Raw genomic sequence first — 19,186 nt, 5'->3', positions numbered from 1 at the left:
ATTGGGAGTGCGCTTTGGGGTAGCCCCCCAAAGCACCTTGTCCCCATGTTGATGGGGAGAAGGGCCTCATCCCACAACCCATGCCTGGTGGTTGTTGGGGTCTGCGGGCAGGGGCTTATCGGAATCTGGAAGCCCCCTTTAACAAGGGGACCCCAGATCTCTGCCCCCCGTGTGAATTGGTAATGGGGTACAAATTTACCCCTAGCATTTCACAAAAAAGTGTCAAAAATGTAAAAAAAAAGTCAATAGCCAGTTTTTAGAAATTCCTTTAATAATGTCTTCTTCTTTCCCCGCTTCTTCTTCCATCTTCTTCTGTTCTTCCTCCGGTCCTCTCGTCCAGCATTTTCCTCTGGTTTCTTCTTCCCAGCTTCGTCCTCCAGACGATCCGCCTCAATGGGAGTCTCCCGCTATGTGACACTTCTGTTCGGGTGACAGCTCTTATATAACGGAGGACGGGGCCACCCAGTGACCCCGCTCCCTCTGACGCATGAGGACGTAAACGGAGAACCCCATTCTGTCTGACACCAGGAAAAAGCCATAGGGAAATCCCTGTGCATCAGAGGGGGTGGGGTCACCAGGGGGCCCCGCCCCCGTTAGATAAGAGATGTCACCTGAACAGAAGCGTCACACAGCAGGAGACTCCCATTGAGGTGGATCATCCGGAGGACAAATCGGGGAAGAATAAGCCAGAGGAAGATGCCGGACGAGAAGACCAGAGGAAGAAGTAGAGGGAAATAGAGGAAGAAGCGGGGGAAGAACAAGATGGAGGAAGAAGACGAAAACCGTAGGAAGAACAGAAGACGATGGATGAAGAAGCGGGGAAAGAAGAAGACATTAATAAAGGAATTGTCAAAAAACAGCTATTGTCTTTTATAACATTTTTGACACTTTTTTTGTAAAATGGTAGGGGTACATTTGTACCCCATTACCAATTCACACGGGGGAGGGATCTGCGGGTCCCCTTGTTAAAGGGGGCTTCCAGATTTTGATAAACCCCCTGCCCGCAGACCCCCACAACCACCGGGCAAGGTTTGTGGGGATGAGGCCCTTCTCCCCATCAACATGGGGACAAGGTGCTTTGGGGGCTACCCCAAAGCACCCTCCTAATGTTGAGGGCATGTGGCCTGGTGCAGTTCAGGAGGGGGAGCACTCTCTCGTCCCCCCTCTTTTCCTGTGGCCTGCCAGGTTGCGTGCTCGGATAAGGGTCTGGTATTGATTTTTGGGGGGCCCCAGGTCTTTTTTCTTAATTTTGGCACAGGGTTCCCCTTAAAATCCATACCAGACCTGAAGGTTCTGGTATGGATTTTGAGGGGGACCCCACACCATTTTTTTTTAATGTTGGCACAGGTTTCCCCTTAACATCCATACCAGACCTGAAGGGCCTGGTATGGAATTTGGGGGGATTCCCACCCTCTTTTTTTTAATTTTGGTTTGAGGTTCCCCTGTGGGGGAATCGCATACTGTTTTTTTCAACGACTTTTATGTGTATTGCCGGGACCGACAATTCATTATAGTCGCGAGTAGTTTTAAATGACTTTTTTTCCTTTAGCAATGTAATTTTGCTCTCAGACTGTTCTAAACAGGGGAAACATGCGCCACTTTACAGGCATACTATAGACACCCCCCATGTATGAAATTTAAAGGAATATTACACTTTTATTGTTTCACTTTAAGCATTATTAAAATCACTGCTCCCGAAAAAATGACAGTTTTTAAAACTTTTTTTGCATTGATACATGTCCCCTGAGGCAGGACCCATGTCCCCAAACACTTTTTATGACAATAACTTGCATAAAAGTTTCTAAAATGAGCACTTTTGATTATTCATGTTCGTGTCCCATAGACTTTAATGGTGTTCGAAAGAATTTTTTGCCTATTCGCATGTTCTGGATGTGAATCGAACTGGGGGGGTGTTCGGCTCATCCCTACAAAAAACCAACAGACTACAGTGCAATTAAAATTTCTAGCAACATACGCTAGACAAACTACCACATAAGAACATCCCCACCACTACTAATAGTTCATAATGTAATGCCGTGTACACATGACCGGATTTTCCGGCAGACTAGGTCCGACTGTCTTCCCGACTGACTTTTGGCGGAGTTCCGATGGACTTTCTGAACGAACGGACTTGGACACACAATCATACCAAAGTCCGACGGATTAGACAGTGATGACGCAAGACCGGACTAGAATAAGGAAGTTCATAGCCAGTAGCCAATAGCTGCCCTAGCGTCAGTTTTTAACTGTCAGACTAGCATACAGACGAACTGATTTTTTGACCGTACTCAAGTCCATTGGAAAGATTTGAAACATGTTCTAAATCTAAAGTTTGTCTGATTTTGACAGCAAAGGTCCGATGAAGCCCACACATGGTTGAATTGTCCGATGGATTTGTTCCTTCAGACCTTTGCTGTTGAAAAGTCCGGCCGTGTGTACACGGCATTACTCGACCTATAACCATAGGATCTATAGACATGCTACACATGCACCTGTCCTCCACTTTCCTGGGCAGCATGGAGGACAGGTGCATGTGTAGCACATCTACTAAGCAATGGTCTCTATCAATTTACTGGATTGAATAATAGACCCTATAAGACAGGGGTACCCAACATTTTTAAGAGCGAGGGCCACTTAAGAAACTTGGTAACCAGTCGAGGGCCACAATGAGTGGAGTGGGCGGATGACAGGTCATGGCTACACTATAAGCCCTCCGATCCAATCCACCCAGATGGAAGGGGGCGAACTCCCTTCCATTTTTTTTATCAGATTTTTAGGACCGGATTTGAGGCAGGTGGGAGTAAACGGACAAAAGTCTGTTTACATCTGCCGCTCTGTAGAGGTGAATTGCGGGTCCGATTGGGTAGGGGCGATCGTGTGAAAAGGGCGTAAACTGCTTTCACACTGATGATTACCCACACCGCAGGTGCAGGGTAGTGCTGTTGGTTAACTGAACTTTGCCATAGACTCTGCCTGTGGCAAAAGCCGGCACTGTACAGGAAGCATCAGCTTATGGGCTCTGCTCTGCAGCCGTTTTCTTCCTCTACCACCAGCTTCATTCACAACACCGATGCTGTGGTATGACGGGCTGGCAACCTGTGATCTGGGCTTGCTAACCCGCCATTCCAGAGCAAGAGGTCGCGGGCCACATCAAAGGGCTCCGCTGGCCACATGTGGCCCCCGGGCCACTGGTTGACGACCCCTGCTGTAAGACATACTGGGGTGGAAAGCAGTGTTGAGGTACCTGGGGATCCTGTTTGACCCTTTATGATAATTACATATTGCTGTCCTACTGACAGTATAGCCTGTTTCCTGACAACCCCCTTTTGTCCTGCTATCAACTATATTCAATACGGTTACAACACATTGCTTATTGCAGCTGTGGGTGCTATATCCTCTAGCTCATGCTCGTTGAGCATTGTAGTACTCCACGGAATCCGAAACTAACATCTACAGTACCTACCTGAAGCTTCTGAAGAAGCGCGTCAACATGAAACATGTAAAGCATTGAGCCCTCAAGCTTTTTTACCTGTGATATCAACCCACGCCAGGCCTCTAAGTGCTATACATGATTCTATGGTTATAGGTCGAGTTACATTCTGGCCTATAAGTAGTGGTGGGGATGTTCCTATGTTGCTAGCAATTTTAATTGCACAGTTGTCTGTTGGTTTTTTAACTTTGTATGAATAAATGACTATATTTTAATATTGTTTATATTGTGGTGCCTAAAAAGTCCATCTAAAGTTCACTTATTCCATTATATTTCCAATTAACCACTTCAATATCAGCCACTTTCTCCCCTTCCTGTCCAAGCCACTTTTCAGCTTTCAGCACTGTCACTTTTAAATGACTATTGTGCAGTTGTACTGTACCCAAACAAAATTTTTATCATTTTGTTCCCACAAATAGTGCTTTCTATTGGTGGTATTTGATCACCTCTGCAATTTTTATTTTTTGCAAAACAAAAATATACCAAAGATTTGTTTCTGTTATACAATTTTGTAAATAAGTTTTCTCCTTCACTAATGGACACTGATGAGGCTGCACTGACAGGCACTGATAAGGCAGCACCGATGAGGTGGCACTGATGAGGTGGCACTGATGGGCACTAATGGGCACTGATGATGGGCACTGATAGGCAGCACTAATGGGCACTGATAGGTGGCACTGATATGCAGCACTGATGGGCATTGATAGGCGGCACTTATAGGCACTCATAGGTGGCACTGGTGGGCACTGATGGGCACTGATAGGTGACACTGATGGGCACTGAAAGGTTGCACTGATAGGTACTTATGGGTGGCACTGATAGTCAGCACTGCTGGGCACTGATAGGCGGCACTGATGGGCACTGATAGGTGGAACTGATGGGTACTGATGGGCGGCACTGATAGAATGCACTGAAAGGCATCACTGATGGCACTGGCACTGGTAGGCATTGCTCATGGGCACTGATTGGCATCTGCCTGGGCACTGATTGGCATATCCCCAGTGGTCCAGGGTGGAATACCTGGTGGACATCATTTATGGGTATGCCTGGTGGTCCTGGCAGCATCTGTGGGGGTCCTGGGCGGGCATCCGTGGGGGTGCATCGCTGATAAACAATAAGCACAGACCCCCCCCCCCATCAGGAGAGCCACCGATCGGCTCTCCTCTACTCACATCTGTCAGACGCAAGAGAGGAAAGCCGATAAACGGCTCTTCCTGTTTACACTGTGATCAGTTGTGATTGGACACTTCTGATCACGTGATAAAGAGCCTCCATCAGACTGACACACCACAACACCGTTCACTGCACTGTGCTCCCCCAGACGCGCAATTGCAGCTTATCCTGCTGTACACCATATGACGCCCAGTCAAGATAACTGAATCACCGCCCAACCATCATTTTGCTATAGGCCAGACGGTAAGTGGTTAAGGACGTGGCACTGTTGACCACTGTTTTGCATCCACAGCACCACCCTGTGGTGATGCTTCTTTTTTTAATTTAATCTAATGCTGGGTGTCCTACGCATTTGGATGTTACTGCATTATGTAAATTACATTTTTTTTTTCAGAATGGGGTGCTGTGGGATTATGTGGAATTTTGAAGGGTGCCTTGATGAAAAAAAGGTTGAGAAACACTGTTATAGACCATCACTTACACAGCAAATGGTCAAGCAGCACTTTTAAGATTAATTTGGCCACCCTCAGCCAATCAGCCTCCAAAGCATCTCTAAAAGGTAAAGAACAAGGTGTACTCCCATAGCATAAAACCATATGAGATTATTTATTAAGCATAAAAGGATGTGTAGTGGCGGCTCCTGAAGAGCAAAAGTTAAAGTTAAAGTTTGCCTAAACTGCAGTTTGGTTTGGGTACAATTGTCTGACTTCAGCATCAGTCTGACTGGACTGTGAGATGTTCAGCCTGGCCACAGGGGGCACTGTCTCTTCTGGCAAGCATGGAACTATGGTCTGGTTAGGTGCATAAGTTACTCTCTCTCAGAGCCCGCCCAGTGGGAGTGGCGTTCTCGCTGTGCTTTCTGGGAGAGGGTCTTAAGACGTCACGTGGTTCGGGGTTCCGGTCCATAATGATGTACTGACTTCATGGTCCTGGTCCTCCTGACCAGCCCCCAGGAAGGCTATGGCCTGGGCTGCAGATCCACCTGACTTTGATGTCTCGGGGCTGGCTAGCCTGAGGCAGGGAAACTAGAAGAAGGGTTCTGAGGTGGTTGGGTGCTGTCTTCGGTTCAGGAGAGACCCAGTGACTTCTTAGTGAGAGCCTGGAAGGGCTGAAGTAACCGAGAGAATCCAGTCCTGTCGCTATCGCCAAGCTGGCTGAAAGATCCAGGTATCCTACAAGTGTTTCAAGTTTAGTGTTCCTGCGTGTTCTACAACAACGTCTGTGGCAGAAACATTATCTTCTATCTTCTACAACAACGTCTGTGTCAGAGATTTGTTTCTAAAGCATCTTGTTGGCTGCTAGGCCTTGTGAGAGAAGGACTGTCCAACCTGAGTGATCATCCAGTTGCGAATGGCTATACAACAAGGAGAACGGGAGGTAACAGTAAGCCCAAATCTAACCAGCAGCTCCTTCAGGGGTTAGTGCTACAGATGTATACTCACAATGTCTTGATGCCAAACTGGTTGTACAACACATGAAAGCCAAAACCCACAGCATTCCTGTAGGCTGCTACAGGTCCATCTGCTCATCCGATCACATTGTGGTGCAGGATGGCATCACTCCTGTAAGCCTCATCCAACGTGTTTCATCACAGGTGGCATTGTTAGAGGGATGGGCTACAGGAGGATGCCAGGCACCGCTCAATATATACAACCTAAAGGAAGCAGCCACCACCATATTGTAGACTGGCGATATTCCCACAATATGTATAATGGACAATGGGACACATGCCCTCTAATGTCCATTTAGCATTACTACTCCTAGGACGTAAATAAAGCAGCCCCAAAGGAATAGAAATAGGACAAAAAACGATATACTGGCTATTATACCAAATAGATACATATCACGGTATAATACCTAAAACAAAATAAAATCACAATAAAATAAAAAAATGAACATATAAAAATTTGTTTTGTCAAAACCAATTTTAGCATCCACAGGAATGCAAAAAAACAAGTAGAATATACCTAAAAGATCATCCTAATACAATTCTCAGTTATTATTTATTCAGCTATTAACATCCAAATCCACATTATGCCCAAAAGAGCCTTAAGTTCTGAGGTTAGAAGTCCAGCGAGTTTCTGCTCTGGAGATAAGCCTCCTAATAAAATTCTCTCGCTAATACAGAAGATGTTTTTAAATGGCAAAGAATAATGTGCCTTCCTGATATTTTGCATGACATCTAGCATAATGCTTTGACAGGTTGTGGCCCTTAAAACTGCAGCTAATATTGCCAATCTGTTCACCAAAGCGCACATGTAGCATTCTCATTGTGCGCTCCACATATTGTTTCCCACAAAGGCACTGAATCAGATAAAGAACGTACTTAGACATTCAGGTGACAAAAGAGTCAATATTATATGAGACTTAAAGAGGGATTCCACCAAAAAAAAAAATATTAAAAGCCAGCAGCTATAAATACTACAGCTGCTGACTTTTAATAAATGGACACTCACCTGTCCCGGGTTCCAGCGATGCCGGCAGCCGAGGCCGATAGATCGCTCGGCTCTCGGCTGCTGTAGTCACCATTCTAGGTGAGGGAATCAGGAAGTGAAGTGAATCGGCTTCACTTCCCGGTTCCCTACTGCGCATGCGCGAGCCGCGCCGCGCAATAGGAAATCTCCACGCTGTCACTGGGACCCGTGTGTGTCCCAGCAGACAGCGCGGCAGGGCAGGAAATGGCGTAGACTCCCACAGGAGTCTATGCCCGGAAGTGGGTGAAAATACCTGTCTTTGACAGGTATCTCCACCCCCCTCCCCCCTGAAAGGTGTCAATTGTAACACCGGAGGGGGGGAGGGATCCGATCAGCGGAGGTTCCACTTTAGGGTGGAATCCCGCTTTAAGTCTGATAAGAATGTAAGGAGGTTAGACTAGGGATGTTCGAACAGTTCGGCCCGAGCATGGTTTCAGGCTGAACTTTCGCTGTTCAGTCATTTGGCGAACAACCCGAACAAACGGGTCATTCGACCATTTGTTTGGTCACCTGAACCAACCACAACGCATTGTGGCGCTGAACAGTACATTGCAAGCTTTATTGGCTGAAGCTTCAGTCAATCAGGGCACAGAGCGCTGTCAGAGTCATGATTGGACACTGTCATCATGACTTTATCCAATCGTGGCTCATTCTTGCCCCACAGTATAAAAGTATTCTTTCAATGGAAGCCATTTTTAGTGTGATTTCAGCATGGAGAGAGATAGAACAGGGCTCTGTTCAGTGCTATTAGTTGGTGTGCTATACTGTGCTTTTTTGCTTCAATTGTCAGTGTAGAATATTAGTTTAGTGTCAGTCTAGGGATAGTGTGAGTGTAGTGAGGAGGACCATCATTCAGCTTTGCATAGTGTGTAGCTAGAGTAGGGACAGCTCAGATAGTTTCACTGCAGTGTAGTGAGACTGTGTCATTCATAAATACATTACTGTAGAGTAGGGACAGCTCATATAGTTTCATTGTAATGTAGTGAGATCGTATCAGTAATTTTTGCATTGGTGTATAGCTAGAGTAGGGACAGTTCAGATAGAGACAGCGCAGTGCCAGTTGAACACCGTCTATTTGATTGTGTTACTGCCATTTACTTGTGTGTGTGTGTTACTGCCAGTTTAACACCATATAGTTTTGTGTGCGTTGCTGCCAGTTTAATGCCATATAGTTCTGTGTGCGTTACTGCCAGTTTAACGCCATATAGTTCTGTGTGCATTATTGCCAGTTTAACGCCATATAGTTCTGTGCATGTCTGTACGTTTGCCGCATTATATTGCAGTATATTATAGTGTTTTTGTGCGTTACTGCCAGTTTAACGCCATTTACTTCTGTCTGCGTTAATGCTATTTTAACGCATATAGTTCTGTGTGTGTTACTGCCAGTTTAATGCCATATAGTTCTATGTGTGTTACTGCCAGTTTAACGCCATTTACTTCTGTGTGCGTTACTGCCAGTTTAACGCCATATAGTTCTGTGTGCGTTACTGCCAGTTTAATGCCATATAGTTTTGTGTGTGTTACTGCCAGTTTAACGCATATATTTCTTTGTGCGTTACTGCCAGTTTAATGCCATTTATTTCTGTGTGCGTTACTGCCAGTTTAACACCATATAGTTCTGTGTGTGTCATTGCCAGTTTAACGCCATATAGTTTTGTGTGCGTTACTGCCAGTTTAACACCATATCGTTTTGTGTGTGTTACTGCCAGTTTGACGCTATTTACTTCTGTGTGCGTCACTGCCAGTTTAACACCATATAGTTCTGTGTGCGTTACTGCCAGTTTAACCTCATATAGTTCTGTGTGGGTTACTGCCAGTTTAACACCATATAGTTTTGTGTGTGTTACTGCCAGTTTAGTGCCATATAGTTTTGTGTGCATTATTGCGAGTTTAACGCCATATATTTTATGTGCATTACTGTCAGTTTAACGCCATTTACTTCTGTGTGTGTCACTGCCAGTTTAACACCATATAGTTCTGTGTACATTATTGCCAGTTTAACGCCATATAGTTCTGTGTGCATTACTGGCAGTTTAACGCCATACAGTTCTGTGTGCATTACTGCCAGTTTAACGCCATATAGTTCTGACTGCACGTTTGGCGCATTATATTGCAGTATATTATAGTGTATCCGTGTAGTGTGTCTGTGTAGTGTGAGTACTCAAATTAAAGTGCACCAAACACCTCTTTACATTGATTAAAGTGCATCTACGTACAGATTTTAACTTATTCTTTACATTTGTTAATAAGCACTGCCCCCTCCCTCCCAATAATGTCTGGGAGGACAACAAGGAGAGGCAGACATTCCCTTGGTGCTGTAAGGGGGCCAGCAACAAATGTGTCCACAGGCAAAGGTGGACATGGTGGTCAGTCCTAAGGCAGGGCATAATTTCCTCTGTTTAGTGAATTTGCCTGTGCTATCCAGCCACAGCATGCAGAGAAGGTGGTGGACTGGCTTTCTAAACCTTTCTCATCCTCCACATTCTCTGTCACGCAAGCATAGATAAGTATGCAGTCCCCTGCAGTTGCCAGAGTGGATAAACTTGCCTCCTTGTCCACATCTATTCCTGCCTTAGCCCCAACATCAGCTATTGAGGAGTCAGCTGAGTTATTTGACCACAGCATCAGCCACTTGCGCCTTGATGATGCCCAGCCATTACTGGATTCAGATGTTGGTCGTGAGGTTGAGGATGACAGGAACATGAACCTAGATCCTGAGACAGGAATACTGGTAGACAAATTGGCATTCATGTTCCCCAAGCTGCAGCATATTGCCAAGTTGTCTCCAATGGTAATGATGAAGATTGATGCGATGGAGAGGTTGATGATGATGAGGTCACTGATGCGACTTGGGTGCCAGATAGAGCAGAGGAGGAAACTGAAGGTGAGGCGGCACAACCCCAAGGAGGTCAACATCAAGAAAGAGTACAGAGCAGCCACTCTATTCCATCACATTCTGCAGCTGTTATCTCCCAGACCACTCCCCAGGGCCCCATACAGCCTACCTGACAGGGCCCCCCCCCCCCCCCCCAAAAAAATTATCAAAATAAAATTTTGCTAAAATTTTATTACCCTTGCTACTACTGCCTCCTGACACCTGTATTTTGTTATCATTTTTTTAAATTGCTGAATAGTAATTTTTCTTTGAGAGACTGGCTGCAACCGTGAGCAACTCTTGGCTGCAACTGTGAGCCAAGTGTTTGGCTTGCAGTTGCAAAGTGGCCCCATTGAATTCAATGGGAAGTTCGGTAGGTGGTGCTGCCTGTCAAACTCGGCAGCCTGTGTTAAAATGCCGCAGCTGTGTAGTAAAACATTGCAACTACATAATGTGTACAGCCCTGTCTGACGGTATTGTTAGGATTTGGGTGTGCAGCTAGGGGTGGTGATAAATCCACGGCTCAGCCAACCATGTGAAAGAGTTCTTAGGCTGCATTTCCACTTTGTATTTCCTGACTGTGTGACAAAGGGTAAGGGAAACGCATGCTTTGCATGCATTTTAGAAATGCACTGCAATCTCGCATAGCGCTTGTGGTGCCGTTACTTGCACCCCAAAAACAGCTTGCATTTTGTCATGTGACAAACTTGCAAAGCTGCATGCCTGAAAATGTTCTAGAACTTTTATGGTGGGTTTGTCAAATATAGGGCGCCCATTCAAGTGAATGGGCTGCCCTATGTATAAACAATCTAAAAAAAAAAAAAAAAAAAAAATGCAGGAACATGTGAATTCGCTATGCTAAGTGTGAATGGGGCCTCAGGAGTGGCATATAGAAATAGCTGGTGCATTGTGGCTGGTGGAGATGTTTGTCAGCTGGAATTCTGAACTTTCTGCAGCTTCACCCCCCCCTTCCTCAGTCACCCCTTTCCATTAGAAGCACTACAACATTAAAACCCATCAGCCACAATTCACACAGAGCACGGAGTAGAGGTCAGGAGAGCAAAGCTCAGGACTCATCAGGGAGGAACAGGCAGAGAACTTCTTACCTTCAATCTTTCTTCTTTGCAAGATAAGGCTGCAAAGGGGGAGGGGAGGGGGAGTTTAAGGACCCACAGAACACCGGCAGTGTAATGATTTCAAGACAGAAGCAGAGAGAGACAGTGTGCAGCTGTCCCTGCTGCTCTAAAATCAGGATGCAGCCCGAGAATAAAACCAGCATGGGACAGCTTGCTAAACAAAGGTACTGTAGGCAAGTAAGTAGAACATAGGGATAAAGCACAGGAGTCACAAGGCAGAACAGCCAGCTCTCCTCTCCTGCAGTTGTCCGGGCCCCCTTTTGGACTGATGAGGCTCGGGCATCCCTACTGGAGGGCTGGCTGTACTGCCTTATCAGCGGCCCTGCCACTCCCAGCCCACTCAGCTGTCTGGGCCCACTCAGCTGCCTGCACGCCTGCAGCAGATCGCACTGTTGCTATCTGCAAATTGTGTCTCAGGGACATCAAACGTGGCAAAAACACCAACCATTTGGGTACCACATGCTTAACAAGGCATTTAATGTCCAACCACTCAGCCCATTGGCAAGAGCACCTAAAAGCCACACAAAAGGGGCACAAATCTGTCTCTCCTCCTTACCCACTTCAGTCTGCCCCTGCTATAACGAATCATTACCTCTTAGCAGCCTCCACTGACAGGGATTATGATATAGCACATTGTGTCCCAGGTCCTATCAGCACATCTGCCAACAGCGCACCACTAGCTGTAGACTGTAGCTGGCAAATTTCTTTGCCCCATCTGCTGCAGCGGAAAAAAAAAAATACAGTCCCTGCCACCCACATGTCCAGCCTCTAAATGCAAGCTTTTCAAAGCTGTTAGCTCTCCAACTTCTGCCCTTCAGCCTGGTGGATTTTGCCCCCTTCTGTGAATTTGCACAATGTGCTGTACAACAATGGCAGGTTCCCAGTCGTTACTACTTTTTACGTAAGGCCATTCCATCCCTCTACTATAACGTGGAAGGGAATGTTCTGGCATTGTTTAGAAAGGCAGTCAGGTGTAACATCCACCTTACTGCTAACACGTGGTCCAGCAAGCATGGGCAGGGAGGACGTATTTAGTTCACAGCACACTGGGTAACTCTGCTTGCAACTCAAAACAATGCAGGACAGGGCTCGGTGCTGCAGCTTGTTGTGCCGCCACATCTTAATACAGATGGTAGCAATGATGCCAGACCTATGAGCTCTACCCTCTCCTCCTCCTCCATGCCCTCCTCTGCAGAATTGTCCTATTAACATCTCACCATCCATGTGCTTAGTTCCCAGATCTGTACACCTGCTGTGTCCATGCTGAAAGGTTTCCACCATCCCTGAGCTGATTTCCCAGGTCTGAGTGTACACCCGCTGTGCCCGTTCTGAGGGGTTACCACCATGCTTGTGCTGAGCTGACTTCCTCTGGTTGGTGAACAAAACACCAGTCACAATTCTGTTAATTTGGATCTGAAATTCCGAAATTCATTAAAGAAATTTCATATTTGGTATAAAATGCTTAAGCATAGAAATTCCCCATTGGGTTCCCACCATCCCTGTGCTGACTTCCTGAGGTTTTAACTTTTAGGTTTGTTAACTTTTCGTAACAATTACGAATTTTGGTTATGATGAATTTATCATTATGAGGGGTTCCCACCATCCCTGTGCTGACTTCCTGGGTTTTTAACTTTTAGGGTCGTTAACTTGTTGTCAAAATTACGAATTTTCGTTATGAATTTGGATCCGAAATTTCGTATTTCTGAGAGAATTCGTATGCATAAAAATTAGTATTTCGGATTCATACGAATGTACGGATTTCCCGAAATTCGTACGAATTTTCGATTTGTGCAATACAAATGGCACATGTCAACTAAAAATAACAATTGGCTGGTAGAGAATTAGCGGTCCCAAAACCCTATCATTTTTCAGAACCCCTCAATGTTTAATGATCTTTTTAACTGAAAATGTTGGGTGAAAAAAACAGTAACCAGGGACAATCCAATTTTATTGGCGACACCTTGTTGCTCCTGCTTACGTCCTCTCAGCATTTCGGCCCTGTCCATTTTACTAACTTCCTCAATGACTCTGTTGATATTTTCCACATTATACCCTTTGTCAAAAAAAAGTTTTTTAGAATTTGGGCTTGCATGTAGTAATCTCCAATGTCGCCTAATCTTCTAGAAAGCCCAGAGCAAAGAAATAAAATGCAATCCTCACAGGGCGGCATGACAGGGTTTAACAGGGTGCTATGTAATGGGAGAAGAAGGTGAGAGAAGGGTGTTGATTGGTGGGGAGAAGCAGGAAAGGCAGAGCAGAGTTCACTGAGGAGGGAGAGTGGTTCCTCCCTAGCTCAGTCTGCGTGGAGGAAGAAAGCTTGAAGCATGTCAGTAGTGGAGGAGCTGTTCGCTTGTTTGAAGGCCCAAGCAGCTTCACAAGGTCTGGAGTGGCTGGAGAGCAGGTTGGCAGCTGTTCTGTGCAATCAAGGTACAGTGGCACGGCCAGCGGGGCGGGATGGGGCTCGGCCGCTGGCTCATTTCTCCCCAGACTCCCCTCTCCCTCTCCTTTCTGGGAAAGATGCAGGACAGGCCAGAGCGGACAGAGCTGGTTCCGGGCCCCCCACAAAGCGCACGGTGGTGCCCGCAGGGGGTGGCAGGCAACAAGCGGCAGTCAACGCATGGTTGGGAACAGCGCCAGCAGCTTCAGAGTGGATGTGGGGCCCAGTAAGAAGCTCTGACAAGCAGGAGAGGCCCAGGCTTCCAGTCTAGGGTCGGCAGAGGTGGGGCATAGTTGGGAGAGGACCAGAAAGATGGCCGCCGGGCACCCCATGCGGATGGCAGGGGGCACTACTGAGTGAGATGGCAGGAAGGAGGCAGATGGCGGTGGCCAGGGGCGGCACTGCGGGAAGACCCGCTCCGGACCCGGAAAGGCGGTGCAAGTCCGCGGGGGGAGCTGGCCCAAGGAGTAAAGAGATGGAGAACCGCGGTTCCCCGGCATCCAGCGCCGAATCTGCTGGAGGGCCATCGGCCAGTGAGGAGGAGATGGATGGTGTTCGTTCTGAGGGAGAGCTGTCGCAGTCGGAGGACAATGGGCAGCAGGGACATCAAGCAGCGGTGGTGAGTTGACCGTCAGCTGGCGGGATCCCTTCCAGGCATCACGGTAAGTCTGCAATGTCGGGGTCTGGGGTGTTGGGGGGATGGGGAAAAAGAAGGTTTGGGCACGGGGAAGCTAGGGCCCCAGCGGGGCGGTTGGTTTTGACCGCGCCCCCTGTTCCACAGCAGAATCAGGTTTCCAGGGGTTCTTAGCGAGCTTGAAGGAATTGGTCCATAAGTTTGAGCAGGGCCATGAGGGGGTGTGGGCACCGGTGGCAGCCTGGGTGACCCCTGAGGTAGGGGGTGGGGGTAAAGTGCGGGAACGACGGGGCAGGGGATCCTCTGGCCGTGGTCGGAGAACAGGCGGCACCCACGAAGGAGGTCGTGGGGTGGCAGACGAGGAGGCGGTGCCCAAGATTACGGGGAAGGCAGCTAGCTACACGACTAAAAAACAAGATCTGGTGAGGTTGCTGGACACGGCCAAGTGCGAGGTCTATGTGTGTTTCGAGGGACCTCTTGAGGCGCATTTAATACCAGAGGTGATAGAAAAAATCTGGAAGGGGAATGCATGGAGATTTTCATGTTATTACCCTTAGAGCAGTTTAACCTGGACAGGGTCAGGCCTGAGGATCACAAGAAGGAGGATGAGGAGATACAGGCTCATTCCCAGGACATTCCTGAATTGGCTGCAGGCGTTTGCGATCATGGTAAGCGTGATAGGGGAAAAGAATCCAGATCGCTGCTCAGTCCTTTTCTGCTACTTAGACGCCGTGGAAGAGGCATACAGAGTTTACGGGGGCACAGCTTGGCTGCGTTACGACGAGCAGTTTAGGCAGCGGAGGGCGATTTGCCCATCCTTGAGGTGGGACCATAAGGACATTAGCTTATGATGACTTCTACAAGGCAGACAGGCCAGTTTTTTCAGGGGGGGGGGGGGGGCGGTGGATCAAACAACCCCAGACAATCGGCCACAAGAAAAAAAGGGATGTGATGGCAATATAATAAGGGGTCCTGCAAGTTTGGGGGGACATGCAAATACAAGCACGAATCCTCGGGATGCGGAGGTGGTCACCCCATGTCCTGTTGTTTTAAGCAGGGTAAAGGTCAAGCAGGAGACACTGCTGGAAAAGGGGACAACTCCGGTGAGGGTGGAAAAAATGCAGACTTTTCTTGATAGGTACCCAGATAGGGAGACAGCGCAATTGCTGGCTCAGGGGTTTTCAGATTCCGTCGCGGTTGGTCAACACTCCCCCGTTGGCACGCATTTTGAGATCTGCTTTGCAACATGCCGGGGTGGTATCAGAGAAATTGCAAAAAGAGGTGTCGTTAAGCCACATGGGGGGCCACTTTTTGGCAATGCCCATACCGAACTTGGTGGTTTCACCACTGGGGGTGGTGCCCAAAAAGGAGCCTAACAAATTTAGGCTCATACATCACCTGTCGTATCCTAAAGGGGGGTCTGTGAATGATGCCATTGACCCCGAGATATGCGCGGTATCGTATACATTATTCGATGCCGCGGTATTTTGGGTAAGGAAATATGGCAAGGGGGCGCTGATAACAAAATCTGATATTGAATCAGCTTTCCATTTGCTCCCGGTTCATCTGGATATCTTTAGGTTGTTGGGCTGTCACTGGCAGGAGGAGTTCTATGTGGATCGGTGCTTTCCCATGGGGTGTTCGATCTCCTGCTCATTGTTTGAAATGTTCAGTTCATTCCTTGAGTGGGTGGTACGGGATGTCGCGGGATTGAGCTCGGTCATACACTACCTGGACAACTTCCTCTGCGTGGGCCCGCGGTCTTCGGAAGTGTGTGCGGTCCTATTGGCTACGGTGGAGCACATCGCGGAGAAGTTCGGGGTCCCGTTGGCCCCGGAGAAGGCGGAGGGCCCAACGACAGTGCTGAGTTTCCTGGGCATCATTTTGGATTCGGAGAAGATGGAGTGTAGGTTGCCTGAGGACAAATTAGCGGCGTTGAAGCAGGAGATCCGGTGGATCATAGGACTGCGTAAGGTGCAACATAGACCATAGACATGAGAAGGGTATTTTGCCAGCGGCTGTTGGCAAGTACCGCAGGGGGGTTACATCCCCCAAGCACTATGTGTGCTTGGTGAGGGCACATAGGGATGACCTGGCGACATGGCACATGTTCCTGGCTCAGTTTAACGGCAGTATGTTGTGGATGACGGGGCCTGTTAGCAATTTCGACCTGGAGCTGTACACGGATGCGGTGGGAGCAGCTGGCTTCGGGGCCCTTTTCCAGGGTAAGTGAAGTGCCGGCTTTGGCCAGATTCATGGAAGGCAGCAGGGCTCGTGAAGAACATGTTGCTGTTGGAATTATTTCCCGTTGTGTTAGCCGTAGAATTGTGGGGGGAATCTTTTCGGAACTTGAAGGTGCGGTTCCATGGGGACAACTTGGGTGTGGTGCAGGTGATCAACAAGGTATCGGCATCATCCCCACCGGTAATCAGGTTGCTCAGACACTTGGTCTTACATTGTTTACAGTTGAACGTGTTTATCTATGCTGTTCTCCTACTGGGGGTGGAGAATGCCATCGCTGATGCGTTGTCTCGCTTTCAGTAGGACAAATTCTGGGAATTGGCACCGGGGCGGAACAACGGGGTCCCGAGTGGCTGTGGAAGATAGCTTTAGAAGAGTAGCCGGCTGGATCAGATGGTCGGTGAGCGATTCTACGTGGTCAGCATACAGTAGGGTTTGGAAGGAATGGTTGGCATTGGCACAGAAGGTAGAAGGGGGCGAAAAGAAAAAGAGCTCCGTTTGTTAGTTTTATATTTTGTTTCTAGGAATTTGGAGGCAGGGGTGTCTGTGTCCGGTCTGGACAAAAAATTGGTGGGATTAGCATTCTAGTTTAAGTTGAATGGTTTTCAGGACCTGGCCAAGGATTTTTAGGTAAGGAAAGCGGTGAAGGGTTATAGGCTTTCCAAGCCGGGCCGGGATACAAGACGCCCCGTTTCATTTTAATTATTGAGCAGGTTATTTTCACAATTAGAGGTTACATGGTCATCAGAGTATGAGGTAGTGTTCTTCAAGACAGCGTTCGTGTTGGCATTCTTTGGGGCCTTTCGGATCGGCAAACTGGTGAGTTCTTCCACGAAGGTTCAAGGGGGGTTAGGGGTTTCAGAGGTTGCGTGTGCAGGGGATAGACTGTCCTTACTGGTGCGCAGGTCAAAAACGGATCAGCGGGGCAAGGGTCAGATGGTGCAAGTATACTCACTGCCTGGTTCCCCATTGTGCCCAGTAGCTTTGGTGAGGGGTTTCCTGACTCTGCGCCCAGAGGTAGATGGGTCCCTCTTAGTGCACTGTGATGGGCGGTCCTTATCTAGATATCAGTTTATTGCTGTTTTTAAAAAATGTTTGGAGGCTTTGGGTTTAGGGGATCACAAGTTTTTGTCCCATTCCTTCCGCATAGGGGAGTCTACGGAGGCGGTCAGATGGGGGCTCGCTGAAGCGGCGGTGAAGAGGATTGAGAGATGGGAGTCTAGGAGGTTTACATCATATGTCCACCCACATCTGCTGGCGGTGTAATGTAAACAGTTTAAGGATAAGTGTTTTATGCTGTGGTATGGTTTAAAGTTGATATTGGTTTTCTTTAGGGGTTGTTTTTTCTTCTTTTCTTCTTTTCTTTCAGGAAGAACACGCGGATTGGTCTGGATTTTGGGCCACTCCTACGTGTGTTGGGGGGCTAGGAGGGGTGATGCTCGCCCGGATGGTAGACAATTTGGTTTTTCACGGCAGGAGGCATGTATAAAGTGATTTGGCATGCTGTGGGGTAGGACGGTTTCGCAGGTGCATAGGTTTGCAGATGTGTTAGTTCTACATGTGGGGGGCAACGATTTAGGCAGTAGGACCATGTTGGACTTGGTACGAGATATCAAGTTCGATTTTTGGCAGCTCAGCCTTGCCTTCCCACACATGATTATTGTGTGGTCTGACATGGTGGCACGTACCACTTGGCGTTTAGTACGGTCGGTGGATAAAATAAATCGGGCAAGTAAGAATGTTAACAAGGAGGTTAGTGGCTTTGTGGTCCGGAGCGGTGGGTTGGCTATACGGCACCTGGAATTGGAAGTGGAGACCTGGCGGTATTTGAAGAAGGATGGAGTCCACCTGAATGATGTAGGGACAGACTTGTGGGCACTGGGAATACAGGATGGGATTCAGCAAGCTTTGAGGGTTTGGCGGGGCACACAAGGGTAAGGCTTTCCCCTTGTGCGCTGTGGCATGATGTTGGTCTTTGCTGGTGAAGGATTAACCCCAGGTTTTGGAAAAGTTTGGGATCCATCGGTGATATGGTACCCAAGGGTGGTATGCCAGCTAAAGTGGTTTAGCTGCCAGTTTGGTTATCGGGTGCACTGCAATATTTGTTGTCTCTGAGCTAGAATGTCAGCTTGAGGCCTATTCTAGTTTTAAAGTACCGCAGTGCCGGAGTGGATCTGGTGTTAAGATTGGGGAGTTTTTCCTGCAAAGACCAACGGGTGGAATTTAATGGAGGAGGTGGTTTAATACAGGTTTACACTGTTATTCTAATTTATGTTAATGTTTATTTGAATATTTAATAATAAAGATAATTGGCTGCTACAGCCACGTTTTCTCCAGATTGGTGTGGTCTCATTTTCTGGGTGGTTTGAGGGTTGGGGTACGTAGCAGTTGTAAGTGTGGGTGATGGTAATTGGAGTTAACATGACACCTCTGTTATACAATAGTCAGGAATTGGCCCTTTGGCACAGCCCTCAACCAAGAAGGGTGATGACAACTATTAAAAGGAATAAACCCATTTCTGTCTGTTTCCTTAAAAATGTAGTGGTTATTGACTTATTGCCTCTAGTTTGGATATTGAAATCCCAAAAATGTATGAACTTATGACTTACATCATATTGCAAAGAGATCCCCCTATCATTACAATTGAGGAACTGGAAGAAAAATAATTTAAGAAGTCCAAATCCTCCTCCCAAATGAGGAGGACCTCATCGGTATATCTTTTCCAT

The sequence above is a fragment of the Lithobates pipiens genome, unplaced genomic scaffold (genome assembly GCF_037356315.1).
Source record: "Lithobates pipiens isolate NorthernLeopardFrog02 unplaced genomic scaffold, aLitPip1_a1.2 Scaffold_27, whole genome shotgun sequence".
NCBI lineage: Eukaryota > Metazoa > Chordata > Amphibia > Anura > Ranidae > Lithobates > Lithobates pipiens.
The sequence above is the reverse complement of the archived record's forward strand: the minus strand, read 5'-3'. Positions refer to the sequence as shown.